This window comes from Natrix helvetica (genome assembly GCF_964273705.1).
Source record: "Natrix helvetica genome assembly, chromosome: Z".
NCBI lineage: Eukaryota > Metazoa > Chordata > Lepidosauria > Squamata > Natricidae > Natrix > Natrix helvetica.
In genome coordinates, this window is record NC_138554.1 from 88,706,377 (window position 1) to 88,732,277 (window position 25,901).

Here is a 25,901-nt window from a genome sequence, read left to right on the forward strand (position 1 = left end):
GTGAAGCTGGGCTGGATCCTTCCGGGGCTAGTGTGTGCTCCAGTATGGCTCTTTGACTGGCTTCCTGCCTCCTCCTGTGGTCTCCTTGCTGGTGCTCTACCTGCAATCCAACTTTGTGTGTGTGCGTGTGCGTGCGTGCGTGTGTGTTTGAGCGCGCGAGAGAGAGTTAGAGAGAGGGAAGGGGGTAGGAGAGATAGTCCAATCCAACTTTTGTGTGTGTGTGTGTGTGTTTGAGAGAGCGGGAGGAAGGGAGAGAGGGAGAAAGGAGGGGAAGAGAGAAGAAAAAGAAAATGAAAAAAGGAAACTTCTTTCGCAAATGAGAAAAACAAATGCTGTTGCTTTAAATCGGAACTGAGCATGCCTGGCTGTGGAATTATGGGAGTTGAAGTCCACAAGTCTAAAAAAAAATTGAAACCCACCACTGTGTCAGTGCCTCACCATCCATAAATCTCACCGCACGTCACTGGGTTAAAACATGAGTTGGTTTTCATGACAGATAAAACATTTGAAACAATTATTGGTCTTCCTTAGTTCTTGGATAGTATCTGGCAAGAGCTTTTGGCTCATTTAGATTATCCCAGAAGACCTTGACAAACAACTTCTATAACATTGCTAATAAAACTGCATGGATGGATTTGTCAGAAAATTAGCATGATTCAATGGTGCTTCCACTTGATTCCTAGTTCTATTTTGATCATCTTCTGTGAGTCTCAGCTGTGATGGTTAAGATAGCTTTTCCATCATCCCTTGCAAACGTGAGATACATAGGATTTTGCCTGTGCAGATAGTTGTAGGAAATTCGTTTGCTTGCTTGCTTGCTTGTTTGTTCATTTGTTTAACTGATTTGCTGCCTATATCGTGGGACTACTGTCCTGCATAACCTTCAAAAAAATAAAATGGGAAAGAAAGTAACATAAATTTCTCCATATAGTATTAAAAATCCACTGTGTAACAATATCATTACATACTTTGAATTTTTTTTATTTTTAATCTTCAATTATACTTAGAAGAATAAATAAAGCTACAGCACTTTACTGTAAGAAGAATATGAGGGCCCATAATGTTTTAATTTTATTTACCGGTATTTTAATATTTAAATTCCAGCCTCCAGGAATAAATGTAGAATTTAATCTCCCATTGGTTTTGTAAATCAGATATTTATAAGAAACAGAAGCAGAAAGTGTTTCATAGGAAAGGAAGACTCTTCTTGCTATATATGTAATTAAGTTAAAATAATTTATGTGGAACTTGAATGATAAATGTCCATATAATCAGGGAGTTTGTTGAGAAAAATTATTCTTGGCACAGACCAATATTCAAGAATTAATTGCTCATGAATTATTAATATAACACCTTCAGAAATCTACAGTTTGAAACATTGCATCAGCCTCAGATAAATAGCGCTATAGGGGTACATAAATATAACATTCACAAAGGATAATGAATTGGTTCTCATTCTAGTAAAGATTTGAATTCTGTACAGATGTACTAATTCACAGATGTATTTTGTGATGCTTTTGGCAGTTTTTTGAAAAAGGCAATTGAGTTGTATTTGAGTTTCTTCAACATAGCAGACTATGTTTCTTCCAAATTAGCTGTGATGGTGCATCAGTGATATAGCTTATAGTACTTTGATAAATATATATATACCGATTAATTTGTCACCATGATTCTGCTCTATAGTCAGCACATTGGCCCAGCCAGCCATCATTCATTATTTTTAACTTTAAACAGAGTTCCAATTGGACATCAAAGTAATAGAGAAATATTGCTCCATAGCATGTGAAGGAATAAGAGATGAGCAAATTAAGATAGAAGCTTCTCTGTATAACATATAGAATAGAATAGAATAGAATAGAATAGAATAGAATAGAATAGAATAGAATTCTTTATTGGCCAAGTGTGATTGGACACACAAGGAATTTGGTGCATATGCTTTCAGTGTGCATAAAAAGACACGATACATTCGTCAAGAATCATAAGGTATAACACTTAATGATAGGCATAGGGTACAAATAAGCAATCAAATCATACTAGGGAACAATCAGTATAAACTGTAACGATATAAGCAACAAAGTTACAGTCATACAGTCATAAGTGGGAGGAGATGGGTGATAGGAACGATGAGAAGATTAATAGTAATAGTAATGCAGACTTAGTAAATAGTTTGCTAGTGTTGAGGGAATTATTTGTTTAGCAGAGTGATGGCATTCAGGAAAAAAGTGTTCTTGTGTCTAGTTGTTTGGGTATGTGGTGCTCTATAGTGTCATTTTGAGGGTAGGAGTTGAAACTATTTACAGTATGTCCAGGATGTGAGGGGTCTGTGAATATTTTGACTCTTTTTGACTCATGTAGTATGCATGTCCTCAATGGAAGGCAGATCGGTAGTAATTGTTTTTTCTGCAGTTCTAATTATCTTCTGAAGTCTGTGTCTGTCTTGTTGGGTTGCAGAACTAATATAGAGGACAACTAGGGAGAAATCATATTCACATATACATTAAATTTTGCTTTATAGTAGTTTCTTTCAGTGAAATATTTCTACTTATTTCTCTTGTAATTTGTAACTTAAAAGGCTGTTTTGTAATTCACTAAATAGATACAATCATCTTGGAACTGAAACAATGGGAAATTGTCTTGTCTTTTTAAAAATTACTATGATGAAAAGTGTATAAGGAACAGAAATGGGAGGAAGATTGTTTGTAAGAGAAAATTTAGCAGAGAATTATTAAGTTTATCATTAAAATAAAAAGTTTCAGACAATTCCTTACTGATTTTTATTGAACTAGTAGTTCAGGTGCAGATTGTTTATTTCCAATACACCATTGTTGCTGGTACTGATTTTGCTGGACATCTGTCTATTTTCTTCCATTTTTATTTCTATAATTATCTTTGAAATGATTTGCTTGACTCAAGCAAAACTATCATTTAGTAAAAGATTCCATCAACCTATAATGATTTTTCTAAAAAAAAAAAAAAAGCAACCAGCAATCAAACTGCATGTCTATACATTGGAATTGTAACAATGTAACATGCTCAGACAATCACAGTAAAAATTATAAATTCTCAGATGAAACAACAAACCTACTCATGAAGTCCATTTCATTAAAAATGCTTTTTGACTGGATTACAAAAAGAGCAAGAAATAGACATAAATGTTCCCAATTCCTTGAATTTCCACTGAAGTTACTTGCTTGCACCTCAAAACAAAGGTAAATAATCTGTCAAGAGCTGTGTTGGTCCCCCAGTTGTGAAATTCACTAATCTTGTCTAATTTAGCTTTATTGGGGCAGTCAACTGTAATAAATGATAGTATTGAAATTTCTTAGTAGTGTTGTAAAGTCTAAAAGAGTTACCATTTGTATTTATGTAATTCACCAATAACATAAATAATCATAAATTTTTTGATTGTGGATTAGGCACTGAATTAATGCAGTTATTGTAGTTTTTAAATCATGATTTATATATTATCAGAGAAACCTAACAAGTTGTCATATAGTAAGCGATTTTTAAAGTAACTGTGGTTGGATAATTATGAATCTGGTCTTGGTAAGATTGCAGATTAAATTATACATTTCAAATGCATTCAGGTGAATAGAACCTAATCCCAATAAAATAGGGTCATGGTTTAGGTATATTTCAGGAGTAATATTGGATCCCTTTACAACAAATAAGAGCATGAAGGATACTGCCTTTGATGGCTTTGTACTTTTGGCTTTGTCCTCCAGTAGCATCTACATATTTTCACAGAAGCATTTCAAAAGAAATTACTGTGAGCTTTGGAGTAAAATAATATTAGGGCCAAATCCTGTGTTAAAACTAAAGAAGGTGGGGGAATTTTAAAAATTAAGGATTGTTTTTGAACAGTGCTTAATTAAGTCATTTGTATAAAGTCAATGCATTGTCTTATACATTGCCCCAATTTTGGGGATTTTTTAAGGGGATGAAAACCATATTAAAAGATGAGTGACATCAATTCAATTCTCATTCCTTCAGGTTTCCTTGGCCAGGTCTATAACATTTAAATCTGTAAACTGGGGACAATGGAAAATTGTTTCTCTGGATATAGCTATGCATCAGAGGTGGTATTCAGGAGGTTCTGACCAGTGACATGCAGTCAGGTGAGGCAGGGGGGCACAGCCTCATCACTGTCGTCATGAAAAGAAAAAAAATGTAAAAGGAAAAAGGCAAGAGCTGAGGTCAGGCTGAGCTAGTTGCTGCCTCACCGTGGATGACTCTGCTTAACTGTTTAAAAAAGCCTCTAAAAAGTGCCCTCTATTATGAGGCAGGAGAACTGCATGCCTCGTCTAGTCTGACTTTAGACGTTTTATGATCACTCGAGCTGAGTTAAGCAAGGGTTAAAAGCCTAAAAATTCCTGACGTAGGTGAGGCACCCAGTTTTCCTGTCTCATAGTAGAGGGTGCTCATTTGGGTGGGGCTTCTTCAGAGGAACCAAGGCAAGAGCAGAGTTGAAATCCTCTCTGAAACAGCTGGAAAAGGTACATGTGGGTCGGAGGGAAGGGGAGGAATTCAAATTTCATCCTCCTGGTGCAGGGCTTCGGGCAAAGGCTGGAGGGAAGGACCCTAGCTCTCTTGTGCTCTCCCTGGGGTGTAGTTTGATTGCAGGCAGAGCCTCGTTGCCTTTTCAAACCTGTAATCCATGAAGCTGGGCTGGATCCTTCAGGGGCTGGGGGAAAGTGTATGTACTCCAGTATGGCTCTTTGACTGGCTTCCTGTGGTCTCCTCGCTGGTGCTCTTCCCTCCAATCCAACTTTGTGTGTGTGTGTTTGTTTGAGAGAGAGAGAGTGAGAGAGAGGGAAGGGGTAGGAGAGATAGTCCAATCCAACTTCTGTGTGTGCGTGTGTGTGTGCGTGTGTGTGTATGTTTGAGAGAGGGAGGAAGGAGGGGAAGGGAGGAGAAAAAGAACGAAGTAAACTTCTTTCGCAAAGGAGAAAAACAAATGCTGTTGCTTTAAATCGGAACTGAACATGCCTAGCTGTGGAATTCTGGGAGGTGAATTCCAAAAATTTTTTAAACCCACCACTTTGTCAGTGCCTCACCAGCCATAAACCTCACCGCATGTCACTGGTTCTGACCAGTTCTGGAGAACTGGTAGTGGAAATTTTGAGTAGTTGGGAGAACCGGTAAATACCACCTCTGAATGGCCTCGCCCCTATCTATTCTCTGTCCCTCAAGTCCCAGCTGATTTGGAGGGAATGGAGATTTTGCAGTAACCTTCCCATGCCACGCCCACCAAGCCACATCCACAGAACCAGTAGCAAAAATTTTTGAATCCCACCACTGCTATGCATATGCATATGTAAGCCTAAAATAATATTCCAAGCAGTACAGATATTTCATAAACTGTATTAATTGAGGTGTATAGTGAACTGTTGGAAAAATATTATTGGATCTTTGGAGCAGTTCTGTATTAAATCAGAACAAGATATTTATTTATGTAAAGTAGAAATGGAAGTGCCAACATCAGTTTCAGTATGCAAGGATCTTCAAAAGTAGTAGAGTCCCTTTTCCAAGCTTACAAGTAAACATGAAAAAAAGGGAAAGTAACATGCTGGGGGCCAACACATCCTCTCTTGTACTTGAATATAAATACTCTGCTCATACCAAGTATCAGAATGTGCATGTATATTTCCAAAATCTATGATTGGGCAACAATTCTGTTAGAATATTGCACAGCACTATTTTCATGATGTTCAGAACTTATCATCAACCAAGTTGTTACAAAAAACAAGTAGACAGTAGTTGGTTTCAGGCAATTCCTTCTAAATTCTGTTATTTCAGACCTCAGATATGCCTTGCCATCTTGAATGTTTTCATCCTGTATGAGAACTTATGAGGTGGCAAAACTGTTGGACTAAATCAGTATTTAGTCATAGAGACTCAATATGAGACATTGCATCAGTCCTTACTTCTCAATCTAATCTTTCACAGGGTTACTATTATGGGAATAAAATGAAGGTCAGTCTATTTGAAAGCCATGTTGAGTTCTTTGAGGAAAGGCAGTATCTAAATCAATTGCCCCATTTGCCCTGGGTCGTGAAGATGGCGGCAACGACTAAAGGATTTTTTGGCACCCTGCGGTCAGTGGCTGGGTGGAAAAGAACCTTCTCAGCTGCCTCTTTCAGAGCCGGCAGCCTGACTCGTGCCACCGCTGGACAAAGGGAGTGTGTGGTGGCCTCAGTCTGGCACAAGCTGCAGGCCTGGTTTTGGGAGGTGGGGAGTGGCTCGCCCGGGCGGCTTCTGCGACAGCCGTGGGAGGAGCGCCTCTTCTTGCCTCTGATGTCTGGCGTGCTGAACTGGGCCGCCAGATCAGCTGGGTCCCCCCCAAAAAATAGTGTCAAAAAGTCTCAAAAATTTTCTCCACCAGTTCGGTGGGCGTGGCTTGGGGGTGTCATGTGACTGCATGTGCTTGAGTTACTATGCCCACTCAGTCATATGCCCCCCCACCTAGCCATACCCACCGAACCAGTGGCGAAAACTTTTGAAACCCACCACAGTCTTACGTGGTTTGTTTATCTTTGTTAGGCAAGTGCATATTAAGTTATCTGGCTCTTTTGGGTTACAGATTTTATTACCATAAAATTATTTTAGTTGTTTATTATAGAAAAGAATTATAACAACATAACAAGTTAGTATATTCTTCTACTTTTACCTTTTTCATAAGTTGGCTTTCTTCATACTATCTTTTCTTGGTATTAGGTATGGACTTTGGTTGTATCATTCAGAAGTTAAACTGATCACTGATTTATTTATCTTTAATGGAGGGTAATGTTTTGGAAAATTGTCATTTCAGAGCACAAATAACACCTCTACGTTGAGAACTGAATGGCACCAAGTGATTTATGTGTCTAAGCAAGGACAACAGGCAACAGTTTGTAAGCAATTGGTGGCTAAAAGGCAAACATTTGTTCTGTCTTTTTTTGCTTCCTTGGACAATTTGCCCAAATATACTGATTAGGTGAAATATAGTAGACCTATTAACCAATAGAAGAGAATTCTTCTGTTGCCTAGTAACCTAACTCAATTTTTAAAAAGAAAAAAAATAGAAAATATGCATGCTTATTTAATTTAACAACAATTTAGAATCTGAAATTGGAAAGTTATTTTTTTAAAAATATAGCTTGCAGAATGGAATAGGGAAATAAATATAGTGCTCATTTCCTTTATTTGCCTTAAATATACATTCAGGGAATGTAGTCTTAGTTTAGTCCTGCTGGCCATGTAGATATTAATACCACCACACAGTAAGTAGGTCTGTGTATAGCCAGCAAGCAAATAAAAGACTTAATGGTGAGCTAATTATTTTCATAATTAATTTGGTTATGGGTTGCCAGAGGGTATTGTATAACTTTAACCATATTACTGTCAGTGAGAATAATGCAAGCATCTGCTTAATTCACATTACACATGCACACACAGAGAGAGAAAGAGTTTATTAAGTTTTTTTTTTAAACCTTTGCACAGGTTATTCATAAAATATAGTTTCTACATCTTACCCATCTCTCTTCTCCCATATGGACAAAGGAACATTTGAATTTGGTCTCATGAATGCTTTCTAATTTTATTTATTCTTTATTTGATATGACTATACTGTAGTTCTGCCTCTTGCTACCTCAACCTTGGCTGTCTGACTACCTTCTATATGTAACTTTGTATTTGTTCAACTATAGATTATTGAATATGTCAGTTGACTGGATAACAAACTACCATTACACTGTAAAGTATGATTTGTAAACCACAAAGATATGATTCACATAGGATTCAAAGCCAAAGAAGCCAAGTTATAGGGTGTGAATCCATATCTTGGGCTCTAGAGCGCAATTGCCACCTTTTGTGCCTTTTATTTATTAAGTCCTGCTAATCACTATCAAAAACCACCAGGGTAGAAAGCAAAACTCCACTTTCTCTAAGAAATGTTATATTTACAGTATTCTGTAATAATATTTATCATTTAGAAGTGAATTTTTGAAACTTTACTAACATTTCCAATTGTGTATGTTACCTAGATTACTTTTAAGTCCCTCATAAGAAGTACATTTGTAAAGCCCTTGGTGTTCTCTCAACTTGATTGTTTTCTTGCATATGTTTCATTATCAAACAAGGTAACATCAGTGCTAGTAGGAAATGGTGTTTGCTCTCATTTTTATATCCTAGTGGCTTGCTCTGTCAGTGAGAGTGGTCTACTCAACCCAAATTGTACAACTAACACAAGCTGTGAAAAGGATAAGATTGCCACACATCAAGAACATCTCAAATCACCAACAGAGTATTACAACCACATGGCATTAACATAGCACACAAACCAATTAATGCTGTCCATAACATCCTTAGTAAACCAAAAGACCAAGAGGAAAAGACAGGAGTCATCTACAACATACAGTGTACAGCCCAGTAGGGACTACAAAAGTACTATGTAGGACAACTAGGCACAAGGCTAGCGAACAGATCCATGAACACCCATTAGCATCCGGAAGACATTATGAAAACTCATTAATTTCACATCACATGAACAGACTTAACCATAGTTCCAACGGGAGAACTGTGAGCATCCTATAATATACTAAGCCAAGTCCCCAAAACCGTAGAGAATTACTAGAAGCCTGGTACTCGGACAAAATGGCCATCAATAGGTACATGCTGTGTTTCCCCCAAAATTTTTTTGGAGATTCCAAAATTAACACCAGGGCTTATTTTGGGGAAAACATGATTTCCGGGTAATCAACCCAGCTGGGTGCCCCACTTCCCAGTGCACACAAAGGTGGCAAGCATGTGGGGACCTATAGTATCCGGCAGCAGCTGCAGCCCGCCAGATCCTTGGTCAGCACACTTTAGTGTGCCCAACCTGTGCAGTGCAGGTGAATTGATTCCTTGGCTTGCCTGCAGCCTATGTAGTGCGTTGGGATTGCCTGCCTCCATCCCCTGCACTTCTGCCTCCCATCTGCTGTTAAGATTTCTGTCTTCCTTAATGTGTAATGCAAAGTCCAGGAAGACTAGACTATTTTCCTTAGCATCTTTCCATGTGAATTTGATGTATTTGTCCACAGAGTTGACAGCACCTTATGTGACAGAACCAACCTCAGCCCAGACTACATACAGTATGTGCCATGCTGGACCTCTTCCTGACCACTACCTATTTTAAATATGGTGAAGATTTCTACAGACAAAAGCACATCTGCACCATGGATTCACCTGTGTCCCTCATTGTGGCCAATCTCTATATGGAAGAAGTAGAAACCAAAACCCTAGACTCCTTCACAGGAATTCCACCCGCTCACTGGTAAAGGTATGTGGACAATACTTGAATCAAGATCAAAACACAGGAATTGGAAGCATTCACCAAACACATCAACTCTGTGGACAAATACAAAACAACCACTTCATAAACTCACAGCACAACATAGGAGAACAAAACAAACCCATCAGGATAAGATTCAGCAGTCCATCTGCATTTAAAAGATAAAGGCCAGTCTTTTGAAGACAGCAAAGACCACATTTTGCAAGTGAGGATCACTGGTTTGAAAGAAGGGTAAAAAAGGCCATCTATGTCGAAATTGAACAGCCCTCTCTCAACAGAGGAGGGATACAATACTATCTGTCTCCAGTCTACAACACAGTCCTTTCAGCAGTTCCAAGAAGACTCCACACTCATTTTCATTACTCAGGGGACCCTGACAGCACAGATAATCCTCCAGGTGGCCTCAATGATCTCTAAAAGAATACAAATGACCAACTGTCTGCAAGGAGTATAAATCTTTCCAGTCCCCATTTTTCACTCAGAGCTGAAGAAACTTCTTGGATAAGAAGTAAAACTTCTTCAAGAAAAACCAGAAAGTCCAGTTGTCCCTTGAAAAGGAGTTTTGGGACAACCTGGATGACTGAGAATCTCCATAGACATTCAGTGGAGTTTATTACTCCTTGATTTATTTCCTTTGTTTGTTGAAAGTCTTGTACTATTAATGTAATGCTACAGGAACTTGTCTGAAGGAAACCAACTGGTGCTGCAATTTATGCATTCTTTCTAGAAGCATATGATTCTGAAATATATAGGACTTATTTCCAAATAAATATCTAGGTTGATGCTGCAAATTTCCCTTGTTCTAATTTATTTCAATTAGATCAGTATGAAGATGAGAACTGTAATATCAGATTTAGTAGCTTTAGTTAGAAGGGCATTGTTAAAGAAGATAGTTCCATATCTGAGGTTATAAAATTCTTTCCAGTGTAGAAACTCATTGTTGAATATATTAATATTCTTCAAAAAGAAATAGAAAATGGACAAATGTTGGTCTAATATAAACAAACAAACACGTCTTACCTTAATGCCTGCTAGAGGACAGTAAACATACCTCTTCAAACCAGATTCCTTTGCATAACTTGTATTTTGAAAGGCAATGTACTACATCCTATAGTTCTCCCTTTAGTCTGTCTGCCTAGGGGGCACTGTTCTTGCTCCCTGTTGGCTACCTGTTTGACAGCCGACATATATAAAGAACTGTCAAATGGGGCTCAGCTGTTGCCAGTTAGCTGAGACACGTGTGTTGTGAATTGCTGCGTTGGCAACCTGTTATTATTAAAACTGTTAGCATTTGAGAAAGTCCTGGCTCACCTCAGTTTGTCCACCTGGCATTCTCCCTAGCTAGAACATTGGCGACGAAGGTGGGATTCTGAGGTGGAGCTCAGGCAGAGCAGACAAGAGTCACTAACACAGAGCCAAATTACACAGAGCTGAAATTCCACTCAGAGGAATTCACTCGACGAGAGGTTGAGCGAAGTCACTAAGGCCTGAACAGACATTGGTCCAAAGGAGCACCCAATTTACCTCAGAATAGCCTCCATGAACATGTTGGCAGCTTTTAACGGAGCCACAGAGACATGGGACTCGTATATATCCCATTTTGAATGTTTTTTAGAAACCAATGACTACATCGAATTGTCAGAAAGCAGGAAGAAATCGTGTTTTTTTGAATTTGTGTGGCACTCAGATGTTTAATATTGCAGGCACGTTGGTAGTGCCCAGTGGTGGGTTCCAGATTCCGTTCCAACCAGTACGGTTGGAACGGCCCCTGAGTCACCCCTTATGCATGCGCATGGCATGCGTGCACACACGCACGGCACACGCATGTGTTGTAGCATCAAATGATGCTTCCGCAAGCCTCTGTAATGCTCCAGGTACTTGGCGGTGCATTGCACTGGTGCCATATGTGCCATGTGCATGCGCATGTGTGGAAGCGCCGAAAGCTTAAAGCAAAGGTAAGGAGCACGTACCGGAACAGTACCCATACCAGGGCATACCGCCTGCAACCCACCACTGGTAGCACCCCAGTCACACAGTAACATGGGAGTTGCTGATGGCAAAGCTCAGAAATCATTATGCCCCAACGCCATCCCGAACAGTCCACCAACATACTTTTCACAGAAGGAATCAGCCACAGTTTTGCATTGCAATTTCCGAGAATTAGATTACGTCCTTCTGGACCAGGTCGTTGGTGGTGTGCAAGACCTCTGAATATAGTGCCATCTCCTTGCTAAACCTGAACTAAATCTGCAGACCACACTTGACAAAGCCAGACTGATGGAACTGTCAACGCGATCGATGGAGGAAATTCAAAGAATATCAAATCCACATTTTGTGAGAAAGCCGCTTGAAGTGCACTATGAGGATGTCAGCCGGAGAGAACGTTTAACGAAGATGACAAGGTTCACCAGTTGAAGGCGGGACAGGCCAGAGGTCAGCAGGGTAAGACCCCAATTGCCATAAATAACTGCCCTGCGTGTGGAGGAAAGCACACTGCCTATGCTGTGGGAAACGCGGTCACTTGGCCAAAGTTTGCAGGGCAGCTGTTCTTTGCAATAGTGCCTTAGAAGGTAATTCACCCAGTCCCACCAAATATTCCAGGAAGCCACCCACATTCACTAGGGAGTTTCCTCTAAAAAAAAGAGAATCTTGCTTCTCTGTCAATGAGGATAGGCAGGAGACCGAAATTGACCAAATTACTTATAGTGCAAGGGGAATTTTTTTTTCTAACTGTGAAGTTAGAGGGCAGCTCCTGTCCCATGGAGGTAGACACATGATCAGCTGTCTCTATAGTGTCCTGGATGACCGCTAAGAGACTGATGCCTAGTTTAGTTCAGGAAAGATTGAAACCCTGTTTATTGAAGCTAAGGGACATCCAAGGAAATCCCATTCCTTTGCTGGGCAAATACCTTTGCAAAGAGCAATTTAAACATTTCAATAGAAGGTTGCCTTTAATCATCATCCAGGGACAGCGCCCAAGTTTACTGGGACTGGAATGGTTTGAAGCCTTGTGGTTAAGGGTGACTGGGATTGACCAGATCCAATGTAACCCTTACCTCCAACTCTTGACTAGGGAATTCCCTGAGGTATTTGGGGAAGGCCTGGGGAAATATTCGGGCACCCCAATTTCATTTAATTTGGACCCCCAGGTCCCTTCAAGATGCCTCAAGCCGGGCAGGGTGCCTTTTGTGTTAAAGCCTAAGGTGGATGCGGAAATAGACAAGTTGTTGTCGCAAGGAGTGCTAGAGCTCATTGTTGGGAGATGTCTATTGTGACCCCAATTAAGAGTGATGGGTCTGTGCACATATGCACTGATTATAAATGCACATTAAATAGAGTGTTGCAGCAAAGCGCATACCCTATCCCTGTAGTGGCACACATTCTTTGGCACACAGGACTCTTTTCGCTAAGCTTGACTTAGCTCAGGCATACCAGCAGTTGCCTGTGGATGAGGTAGCTGCTGAAGCCCAAACTATTGTCACCAATAGAGGGTCAATCAAATGCCGCCGGCTCCAGTTTGGAATCAGTGTGCTTCATGGTTATTTCAAAATCTTATGGAGAGATTATTGCAGGGCATACCAGGTGTCGTCCCCTACTTCAATGATGTCCTAGTATCCACAGATTCCCTAGCCGACCCGCTGACTCGACTCCACACCCTACTTCACCGGTTCCAGAGCATCAGCCTAAAACTGAAAACAACCAAGTGCCAGGTAGCAGTGCCCAAGGTCGAATTCCTTGGGTTCTTAGTGGATGTGAAGGGGCTCCATCCTACCCCTGACAAAGTGCAAGTGATCCAATAAGCTCCTCCACTGTCCAACAAGGCTGAGCTGCAAGCTTTTCTGCGACTATTAAATTTTTATAATATCTTCTTGCCACAAAAGGCATCACTCGTAGAGCCCCTACTGATTACTAGACAGATCAACAAAGTGGACATGGGGAAAGACTGAAGCCGCGGCATTTCAAACTGTAAAAGATCTCATCACTTCTGACAGCATGTTCTTGCAGTACGACGAGTCACAAGTCATTAGTTTTGGTGCGTGATGCCTCCCTTATCAGGTTGGAGCAGTCCTGAGCCACCAACTGCCATCAGGACTGGAAGCTCCAATTGCATTTTTTTTCCCGCACACTATCCTCCCCAGAGAGAAATTATAGCTAACTTGATTGAGAGGCGTGGGCTATAGTGGCCAGAATGAAGCATTTTAACACTTATATGTATGGACGCCATTTTCACTTAGTGACTGACCACAAGCCCTTACTGGGCATAATTGCTGGGGACAGGCAAACCCCTCAGATTCTATCTCCCAGGTTCACCTGCTGGACTGTTTTCCTGGCAGCATATAACTACATTTTACATCACAAGCCAGGAAAACATATTTGCCACGCTAACGCTTTAAGTCATTGCCCCTTGCCTATCGCCGTTGAGGATCCGGCACCAGCCTCTACAGTACTACTGATAGACAAAATGCAGCTGCTTATTACTGCAGCCAATGTGGCCAAACACACTGGCTGAGATAAACTGCTGTCTAAAGTTTTGGGATGGACAACAAGGGGTTGGCCGGCAAGCCCTGTGAGTGCAGAGCTTCAACCATTCGCCCTCCGACAACATGAGCTCTCGACACAGTAAGGGTGCCTACTTTGGGGTGGTAGGGTGGGCATCCCAGCCTCCCTTCAAGACTCTGTCCTAACCATGTTGCACATTGCACATCCAGGCATAGTCAGGATGAAGTCACTGGGCCAAAGCTATGCCTGGTGGCCCGGTATGGACCAAGACATTTCTTGGGTGAGGGGTCTCTACCGGCCGCCTTGAAAGAGGCGGTGGTGAGGCCCCTGCTCAAGAAGCCTTCCCTGGACCCAACGGACCTAGCCAATTATCGTCCTGTCTCCAACCTTCCTTTTTTAGCGAAGGTTGTAGAGAGTGTGGTGGTACAGCAGTTCCCACGTCACCTGGAGGAAAATGATTATCTAGACCCGCGCCAGTCCGGCTTCCGACCCGGGCACAGCACGGAGACGGCCTTGGTCGCATTGGTTGATGATCTCTGGAGGGCCAGAGATAGGGGTTGTTCCTCTATCCTGGTCCTATTAGATCTCTCGGCGGCGTTCGATACCATCGACCATGGTATCCTGTTGCACCGGCTAGAGGGGCTGGGAGTCAGGGGCACCATCTTACGGTGGTTTGGCTCCTACCTCTCTGACCGGATGCAACGTGTGTTGGCAGGGGAGCAGAGTTCGACCCGGAGGTCACTCACATGTGGAGTGCCACAGGGATCGGTGCTCTCGCCTCTCCTGTTCAACACATACATGAAACCGCTGGGCGAGATCATCCGTGGTTTTGGGGTGGGATATCATCTGTATGCTGATGATACTCAGCTATACATTTCCACCCCGAACCACCCCAATGAGGCCGTCGAAATGATGTCCCGGTGTTTGGAGGCCGTACGGGTCTGGATGGATGGCAACCGACTAAAACTCAACCCTTCCAAGACGGAGTGGCTGTGGCTTCCGGCCCCCCGGTTCAACCAGGTGCTTCCATCTCTGGCCATTGGGGGCGTGCAACTAGCCCCCATGGAACAGGTGCGCAATTTGGGCGTCCTCCTAGATGCCCGGCTGTCCATGGATGACCATGTAACAGCCGTGGCAAGGGGGGCATTCCATCAGGTCCGCCTGATGCGCCAATTGCGCCCCTTATTGGACCGGGATGCCCTACGCACAGTCACCCATGCGCTAGTGACGTCTCGCCTGGACTACTGCAATGCTCTCTACATGGGGCTTCCCTTGAGATGCACTCGGAGACTACAGTTGGTCCAGAACGCGGCCGCGCGGGTGATTATGGGGAGGACTAGATACTCCCCTGTAACACCTCTCCTGCGCGAGCTGCACTGGCTTCCTGTGGTCTACCGAGTGCGTTTCAAGGTTTTGATTATGATCTTTAAAGCGCTTCATGGCATAGGACCTAGTTACATGCAGGATCGCATCCTGCCCCACACATCCCTACGACCAATTCGCTCACACAGAGAGGGACTTCTCCGGGTGCCGTCCGCCAAACAGTGTCGGGGGGCGACACCCAGGAGCAGAGCCTTCTCTGTGATGGGCCCAGCCCTGTGGAATGACCTCCCCCGTGACATCAGGATTATTTCCGATCTCCGCTCCTTCCGTGTACAGTTGAAGACCCACCTCTTTCAATTATCTGGCCTGGCTCAACCGTAATTTTTTCATATTCCTCCTGACTGTCTTTTTTAAATTTTAAATTTTTATTGTATATTGGGTTTTTATTAAACGGGGTATGTTAATGGTTTTAATTGTCTAAATGTTTTAATCTATTACCTCCTCCGTGCATGTATGTCTTTGTATATATGTATGTTTATATATGTCTTAGTGTACGCCGCCCCGAGTCCTGCCTGGAAAGGGAGCGGCTAATAAATTCAAATTTATTATTATTATTATTATTATTATTATTATTATTATTATTATTATTATTATTATTATTATTATTATTATTATTATTATTATTATTATTATTATTATTATTATTATTATAAACTGGATTTCAGGTTGCTCTCCCTGCCAGGAGTCTAGATCTGCAGCTGCCCAAGCTCCCAGTCAAAACTTGGAATAGCCAGAGGCTCCCTGGTCCCAGGTCCACATCGACCTAGCAGGCCCCTTTAAAGGCCACACCTTCCTAGTGGTAGTCAATGCCTTTTCTAAATGACTGGATGGAGCTGAGTGCTTACTGGCCAGATGCCCTTCCTGTCGCCACACAGAGTCTTTCCACCCTAGGAGAGAAACATCTACCACTACCTATGATGGAACTCTCAACCTTCCGAGTGGGGGGAGGCTTCACCATTAGGCCACCATGTTACTCAGATGCTACCTCTTCCAAGCAATGCAGACAAATCTGGTGAGACTTGATTTGATAAAAAAGATTAGCTTACCATTATTAGATGGAAATGTTAAGTAAACAGTACAGACTTTATTTATATGTTAAAGTTCAAATGTTCAATAAAGAACATTTATATGTTCTTTATTCCCAAATATACAAAAAACAGGATTGCAGGTGCCTTTCCCAAGGTTTTCCATTTGGGTATTTTGGGACTACAGGTCCCAAAATTCTCAATCAGGAATTGGAACCAAATAGAAAATGGCTGAATACAGACTTTTGTTGATCACCATATAGGCTTGATATTGTGACCTGTTTAAAATTAAGAGAAATGATTCTACATAAATATTGACTTTTTGGAGTTGCATTTAAGTTCATCAGCAACCAAACAATGCTTATCTAAATTAAAGAGAAAAAACACTGTGGATTGTAGTTTCCTAATAAGTGCAAACTTATGTTTAGAGAGAGCAAACATAAAAAGTAGGATATGAATTTCCATAGGTAAAGAATAAACTTTGAAATGTCTGCCCACAGTTTCTTAAAGGACAACCAACACATCCCATTTGAATGATTGAAGTTCTATGTGTGATGATATTTATTAGATCAAAGTAACCATCTCACTGTACTGTTAAACTGGGAGAGTACAGTCAAATTGCCTGGATCTGGGGAGCATCACTCTTCTGACTGGGATTTCATTTGGAAAAAAAGGGGCGGCATAGATGCATAAACATTCTATTTTGTGATTTGTCATTAGATATACTGGTACCAATAAATTTATCTAACCAATGACAAGCCAAATTTGCAAGGGTTTTTTATTTCCTAATCAGTCTTTGATGTTGATGATTTTCAAATCTACTGTACTAGAACAGCATTTTACTCTAGACATCTTTTGGAGGATTAGAAGCAATGCTTTACAGGAAGCTAATGTGTATATCTGTAAAGTACTAATAGTGCAAAATAATTTTATATGTTTTGTGGAAATCATTGCTGCCAATTCTTGTTTTATTTTTAAAAAGTTGTCAAAAATGAATTAAGGGGGAAATGACATGTATTTTAATGTTCTGAATATTTTTATTTTATATCCTTTTCAAATGCAAAATAGCTGAGTGACATTTAGTATTATTAAACGAAAAATGTTATTTTATAAAAATAGTAAACCTAATTTATTCGTTAAAATCTTTGAATATAAGCATGCTTTAAAATAATCAACCTATATTTATATGCAGGTAGTCCTTGACTTACAACCAGAATTGGGACTAGAATTTCATTGCTAAGTAATTGTCTAATTTTACCACTTTTTCTGCCATCGTTGTTAAATGAATCACTGCAACTGCTCAGTGAATCATGCAGTTGTTAAGCGATTCCAGTTTCCCCAATTAACTTTGGTTGTTGGAAGGCAATTAGGAATATCACAAATGAAGATGACATGTCCCTAGGACGTTACAAGCATTATTCATATGCCAGTTGCCAAGTATGTGAATTTTGATTATGTGACCATGAGGAAGCTAATTGCTGCATTTCAATAGTCATAATTGCTAGGACCAGTCGTAACTCACTTTTTTCAGTGCTGCTGTAATTTCAAATGGTTGCTAACAAATGGTTGTAAGTCAAAGACTACCTGTACACAACAACATACTCAAACTGAAAGCTGTTTCAATATTGCTGTTGTTAAAGTAATGGTTATGTTACCAGAAAAAAATACCAATGCATTTGTGATCCATACATTAGTACTCTGAAATGGATAAAGCAAACCTTTTGATAATTTGTGCCTGAATACCACTAGTTTACTAAATTAAATTAATTACGTGAAAAACATTTTTGTTGTTCAAATTTCTATTGGTTTTAAAAAAATTTCAAGAAAAAGGGTTATACGGTTATAAAACATTTTGACAGCTACATCGTGCGGGGGGGAGAAGCCCCCCCCAGGTCTTGCAACTTTTACAAACAATGATAGAAAAATATCAACATTTACCTAAGTATTAGCAGTTTTAAATTTAACACAAAATCATCAGTATGTTTCAATCATCTGTTTTGTATCACTTCCATGAAAGTACATTGTAGCAACAATTGCAATAGTGTTCCAAATCACTTTTGTGATCTGAGTCTTCTAGCTGTTGCATCCTCTCTCCCATCCACTGGCTGAGCCTCAGCCCCTCCCTCCTTTGTTTCTTGTGTAACACCCCCCATTTCACCTAAAAGAGCACTGTGTTTTTTAGTGAAAGCCTCTGCTTCCACTGGTGTGTGAATTCTAATTCTGCTGCCCTCCCAAAAAATCAGCCTGCCTTCTGGAAATAGCCATCTAAACCAGACCCCGTTGTTATATAATTTTTTTGCTAAGAAGGAATATTTCCTTCTATTATCTCTTACTTTCTTTCTCTGTTTAAGAATGGTTATTTCTTTATCTTTAAATTTTAGTGGTCCTCCCCTTTGAGCTCCTAGTACCTCACCTCTTATAGTTTTTCTAAGAAATTTGATATGAACTTCCCTTGGAATGTTGTGTGTTCTTGCATAGGCTGAATTAACCCTATAGATCAAATCAATGCCCCACCAGAGCTGTTGTTTATCTCTATTAATATATTCTGCTAGTATTGTGGTCATAATCTCCTTGAGATCTTCATTCTCAACTTCTGGCAAATTTTGGAACCCAAGAAAAAAAGACATCCTTTCAAATTCCATTTTTAACATCTGATCCCCAAATTCTGCATTCCCCCTCTGAATTGTCTTCATCTCGTCTCTAATCCCAACCGCCCCCTCCTCCAGCACACCAATCCTCTGTTCATTCCGTGTGGTTTGCTGGTTCGTCTCTCTGTGCTGTTCATTTAAGTCCTGCAGTTGTTTTTTCGTCCTGTCCCTTTAAGATGTTTTGAAGCATCTGTTGAGTAGACAGGTCTTTTGCACTCTCTCCAGAGGCTTTAGGTTGTAGAAAAGATCCCATTTGTGACTGGTGTGCAGGGCTGGACGTGGAAGATGTTGGGGCCGACGAGGCCTTACCAGGTGGCAATTTCTTTGGACCCATCATGAGGCTCAGAGATAATTGTTATTCTGTACAAAGAGATGGCATCTGTGGGAGAGCACAGCCGGCAGGGATCACCAAACAAGCAGGTCCAAAGGAGAGCAAGTCCTCTAGCAGAAAAATTAGAGCAGATAGGTGGGTCAAAATATTCCAAATCCAGGGGAATAACGTGTTTGAAGAGGGTCCTGGAAGTCTCTGGGGTGGAAATTAGTTGAAAGCCATAAAGTTTTCCAAGGGAGGAGTCTCATTCATAAAGACAAAGAAGAAAGAGGAAGTTGGCCATCTTGGCTCAGCCAGTATAGGTGATCAGGAAACAACAAAGTCAAAGTTCCCATAAGTCAGTGCTTCTCAATTATTTTCTGTCATGCCCCCCCTAGGAAGAAGAAAACATTTCGCGCCCCCCGCGCGACTGTAAATAGTATCATTTGTCTATAAAATTGTTATAAGTACACCTCTGCATAACACTGTATCCTTATTAACGTATAAGAGAATAAAAAAGAAAGAAATGTGGATCAATTTACAACAAAGAATAGCTTTATTAACTGTAGCAGAAAAGAGAAAGAGAGAGAGAGATTATATCTCTCTGAATAAATATTCAGAAGAATCTATCCACTATAGATGATTGCTCTTTGCAGAATTACTATAGCTTTGTGTCCAAGCGTAGTTAGTTTAGCACTGTTTTGATAAGGCCTAAAAAGTGGAACTTGAATACGCTTAGGATTGTAGATATAAAACAAAGGGAAAAGAATGAACTTTCAGTTTTGTTCAAATAGTTACATATGCTCTGATAGAAAGACATTACCACTTTCAAGGACAAAGTTCTCTGGCTTCCAAACTCCAAAACTCGGCTGCTGAGTCTTCCAGCAGCGGTGGCTCTAGGAGGGTGCTTTATGGTTGTGGGCTGGCTGCTGGAACACTCTCTGTCTGGAAGACTCTATATCCAAAAGTCTCTCTGTCCAGCAGCCAGCCCACAACCATAGAGCGCACTCCTAGAGCAGCCACTGCTGGAAGACTCTCTGTCTGGAAGACTCTATATCCAAAAGACTCTCTGTCCAGCAGCCAGCCCACAACCATAGAGCGCACTCCTAGAGCAGCCACTGCTGGAAGACTCTCTGTCTGGAAGACTCTATATCCAAAAGACTCTCTGTCCAGCAGCCAGCCCACAACCATAGAGCGCACTCCTAGAGCAGCCACTGCTGGAAGACTCGGCAGCCAAGTTTTGAAGTTTGGAAGGCGGAGAAGAAGTTATGCTCGTGAGCGTGGTCACCTCATGGCAGCTTCGCTCCTGACAGTCAAATGAGGTCGAATGAGCCCCCCTTTATGGAGCCTCGTGCCCCCCTTAGGGGGCGCGCCTCACTATTTGAGAAGCACTGCCATAAGTAGTTTAAAAAAGAATCAGTTCAACCATCCTTTCTCTCGCAATTGTAGCCAAAAACAGATCCCCCCCCATTATTTAAGGGAAGTGAAAGTGGTTTTCAAACTTTCTCCCTCCCCCATGAAGGGGAGAGATTTTTCAAGCGACGCTTTTCCAAGGGGGGTGGAATTTCCCCCCCCTCCAATCTAAACTCCTCCAGAAGTTGAAACAAGCAAGGCAGGAAAACTGCGAAACAGTCAGAAGTGTAAAAATAGTAAAAGACCTGGGGAGACCCCTCGGCTCACCGCTCTTCAGCTGCTTCGTTCCAATTGATTATTTCCTTCCAGGCTGCGTCCGGAGAAGCGCGCGGTGGCATTCCGCGTGCTCCCTATGCTCCCTGGCTCCTGGGGCAAAGCTGGAGACCCCCCCGCGGCTGCCGCCATTCCAGGGGGTCCCAGCAAGCCGCCCCTATGGCAGGGTGCCCCTCCAAGTCACCCTGTGCTCCCCCTAGACTTCAGGGGAGCCCATTGGAGGAGCGAGAAGGCAGACGCGGACGTCCGTCTCCTTTGGCTGCCGGAAGTCGTCTCTGTGTGAAAAACATTTGATGAACAGTCTTTTCAGAGAACAACATGTAAATATTTTCAGTGACATCCAATACTCCAATCAAGTCTCAGCCAGTTTAGATAGGACAGTTGTGAACATCCTGTTCCAGTGGTAGGTGGCCAATTTTTTTACTACCGGTTTGGGTGCGCTCCTGCGCACACAGGATGCTTCTGTGCATGTGTAGGGAATAAGCTGATGGTGCATACAGTGTACAAGCAGAAGGGCCAAAGGAAGCCTTAAAAAAATAAAGCAAATGACTGAGATATATAATGTATTGACCTCAAATATGTAATATTTACATGTTGTTTTATCTTTCTTTGTCTCATTTTATGCATTTTCCCCCCGAGATGGCAAATTTGAAATTTGGGAGGGGGAGGGGGGGATAAAAGTTATCAAAAAGCTGTTGTATTAATGAAGGTTTATCAAGAGATTACAATATTTGTTTGAAGAGCAATAAGAGCAAACTAAGATCTTTCCTGATGAAATCACAAGCACACATATTTTTGTAGGGTAAGAAGAACCTAAGGTTCTTTTTCAGCTGAAGAATTTATCTCTCTTAAAAAGATTCTCTTCATTAAAAAATAATTTCTATTTTCTACTCAGTCATTTTAAAAATGAAATTACCACAAAAGAAGCGGCAGTATCCTCTTGCACCTATTTTCAATATTTTATACATATTGAGACTTTTTGAATGTTACCACCCAAAATGATTTTACAATTATTCCACTTTTTTCTTGACTCTTTTTTTACTGAAGCATAGCCAACGGATATCGATCAAGAAATGTTCTGCTATTACAAGATTAATTACAACACAGGGATGCATTGATCTTGTAAGAGAAAATTCAGTTGAAAACTAATGCTTCATTTCATCCATTAAACAAAGCTCAAATATCTTTATATTCTGCCAGGTAAGCATTGTCTAAAGTCGTGAATATGAATGGGTGAAGATGAATTACTGTCTTCTTAGCAGAAATCAACATCACAACAGCATCATAAGCTGTCTCTGTAGGTCTCTATCCAGACTAGAAGGCAAGAAAAGTTAATTTAGACAAAGCTTAGTTGTCCACAAAAACCAGTATGGTTGACCCATAAAAGAAATTATTTAATTAGGGCTGTATAATCCCAAGGAAGAAGAGTTGAAATGTTAGTTTAAGACAGCTCCATTTGTCTCTACAGTGTCTCCTTAGAGTAGACTTTACTCAATGAACAGTACATTGGTCTGCTGTCTGAAATTATCAAACTCTAATTGAGAAGAAGCAGTTGAAGTCCACACCACCTTTTTTTTGTTTTTTGTTAGATAAAGATGGCAGTTCTTAGATCGGTGGTTCTCAACCTTCCTAATGCCGCGACCCTTTAATACAGTTCCTCATGTTGTGGTGACCCTCAAACATAAAATTATTTTTGTTGCTATTATGTAACACTGGGAGCCACAAAACCTGGGTGGGTGTAGCCAACTCAACATTACTCCCACCCAGTCACACGATATCCCCCCCAGACATGCCTACCAAGGTTTCATGGCTCAGTGTTTTCTGTAGGAATAGGGTCTCTCTCTCTCTTCTCTCCCCATCCCTCTCATTTCTGTTTTTCTCTATTTTTTTCTCCTTTTCTCTTCTTCCTTTCTTTCTTTCCTTCCCTTTCCCTCTTTCTTTTTCTTTCTTTCTCATTGAATACGATAGCAAATCCAAAATAAAGTTATTGTAGGAAATTGCTTCTCTGTAATCTTTTCATAGTGAACTCTAAGTTGATAGAAGCTGGCAAGATTGTATTTAAAGCAATAGAATATATATTTTGATTTCTTTTGAGTTTGACAATATAATACCTGGCCTGGCATGATTATAAATGTTACATCTATGAACTCCTGGTAGTATATTCTCATCTGGTTATTTTAAGGGTAATGTTTTAGTTTTAATTGTTTTTAGGGCTTTTAGCCTTATATTTATTTATTCTTCTGTACAGGACTCGTAATTTTAACCTCCTCCACATACATACATACATATATTTATAGCCCTATTTATATTTGTATTTTATCTGTGATTTATTGTGGACTGTACACCGCCCCGAGTCCGTTTTTGGGAGAGGGGGCGGTTTAGAAATGTGAATTAATAATAATAATAATAATAATAATAATAATAATAATAATAATAATAATAATAATAATAATAATAATAATACATTGTTGTGGCCCAGCAGGCGCCGTTGCCACTGCCACCAGACTCCAAGAGTGAGGGTCCCTATGTGTCGGCTCCAGAGGAGGTGGGGGACCCTGGACAGGGTTCTGATGCTGAGCAGGGATCGGAGAGTCTGGTCGGCCACCAGGAGGCGCCTGAGGCATGGAGCAGCGGTGAGAGCCAGAGGAGGGGGGCTCCCGATGCCATGCCTTGGAGCAGCGGGGAGGAGTCACGAGACAGTGAGTCAGAACTGAACAGGGAGTTCCTGGATGCTCGTTACCGCCGTGCCCATAGACGCAAGGAGCGTGGGCGTAATTATCGGCAATAAGAGCTCTCAGCTGCTGATCAGGAGGCTCCTCTCCAGGTTATAAAAAGGGTTGACTGTGCATACGCCCTTTGCAGCAGTCAACAGAGGACTTATGCCAGAAGTTCTAGTCTGGAATTCTAGCAAGCTGGATAGTTGCTTTCGTGTTTTGTTTTTGTGAGTTTTGTCTTGGTGGTTTACTGCCACGGAACCTTCTGTTTGTTTGTGCAATAAACCTTGTTCCCTTGTACTGTTCCGGAGTGTGTTCTGTGTGGGCAAAGGAGGAAGGGGGGTTCAGAACAATACATTATCCAAAATCATAAATAAACTTACTTTCAGATGCATTTTTTGCCATCTCTGTTATTTCCTTTAAGAAAAACCAGACTTGCTTCCAATTTGTGCCTTCTGTAAAACTGCAGTTTTCTTGGCAAGAGATCTAGCTTGCCATTGCTTTCGTCATAGTCTGAGAAAGTTTCTTTCTTTCTTTCTTTCTTTCTTTCTTTCTTTCTTTCTTTCTTTCTTTCTTTCTTTCTTCTTTCTTTCCTCTTCCTTTCTTTCCCCTGATTTGTTTCCCTCTCTTTTCCCTCTCTCTCATTCTCTCCCTTCAGCTCTCTTTCATTTCTCTCTCTCTCTCTCTCTCTCTCTCTCTCTCTCTCTCTCCCCCTTTCTCTTTCATCTCTTTCTTGCACGTGCAAGCAAAATACCCTCCTGGGCCGGGATCACAACGGCGGGGAAAACGACTCCTTCTGCTGCCGCCACTGAGAAGTGAGTAGCTGGCTGTGCAGCGCAGGAGACTCCTCAGCGCCAGACTGAGGTCAGTCCCTTCGTGTTGACTCAGGAAGGAGCCAGAGCAGCCATCTCTGGATGCAGAGAGGAAAGAGTTCCAGAGCCCTACGCAAGGAGAGTCCTGTGCAGCACAGGAGAACTGGAGCTCTTCCCTCCCTGCACCCAACCAGCTGCTGCTGCTGCTCCCCATTGCCCTCCTTCCTGAACATGAAGGGGACCGGGCTTGTGCTGACTTGAGTCTGGTGCTGAGGAGTCTCTTGTGCAGCGTGGCTCCCCTGTGCTGCGTACCCAGTTACTCACCTTCCTCTCCATTTATTTCCTCTTTCAGTATTCCATTCTTTGCATTTTCAAAAACAAACCAATGACCATAAATGTCAGCAAGTTTAATCGCTTTATATTCATTTTCCACTTCAATTCTTTGAATTTTAATCCCCTCATTTTGCATTTGGTGAACATCATCAAATTTTCGATTACATCTTTCTGTTAACTGTTCCAAAAATTCCAGTTTTTGTTCAATCCTCTCATATGTATTTGTTAATTTTAGTAATTCTGAAAATATTGTCTGCAGGCTTACAATCTCTCCATTTTCCTGACACTCCGCCATCTTAAACAAAGAGCTCTCGCTTGGAAGATTTTTTTAAGTTAAAACATGGATTCACAAAAGCTGTTTTTTCCCCTCTTCTCTGGTTGAAAACATGCTTCAAAGGAACATTTGGCTTACCTCTATCTCTCTGTAATTATAGATCCATTTCGAGCTATTTAACTCTCATCAGCTAGCCATACCCTTACTGGGATTCGAACCTGGGCTGTGTTATACACTAGGCAAGCGCCTTAACCACTATGCCACAGGCTTCTCCTCCTTTATCAGCTGAGCCAGGGAAATAAGTATGTGTTTGTGTTACAACCCCTGGTATGCCTAAATATGGGAGGGAGCTCACTCCTCCCTCTTTCTGTCCTTTCGGCTCATCACAGAAAACCATCCAGGCAGAAACCCATATTTTTATTTTTAATGTTGCCTTTTTATATTTGTGTTGTATTTGTGCTGATAAAATAAAGGGAGACTAGTATAGATCCATTTCGAGCTATTTAGCTCTCATCAGCTAGCCATACCCTTACTGGGATTCGAACCTCAAAAAGCTTGTAAAGGTTTCATCCATGAAGATAGCATATAAAAAAATGGGATAACCACTGTCCAGAACCATTGCAAGATTAATTTCGCCGCTTGATTCTTCTATTCTTCTTTTAGGTCAAAAATTGACCTAAAAATCAATTTTTAGGTTTTTATAGGCAGCCTCTCTTTTAAAACAATGAAGATTCCTCACCAGCTGGAAACACTTTCACTTTCCATTCCTTCCATTTTGGGGGCACTCCGACTTCATCAGCCTTGACTGGATTTTTTGTCACTGGCTTGAAGAAATTTCTTTTGCTTCTTTCGGGGATTTTGCAATATCCCCGAGTTCAGCAAGATGTATTCTTCCTGTTCACT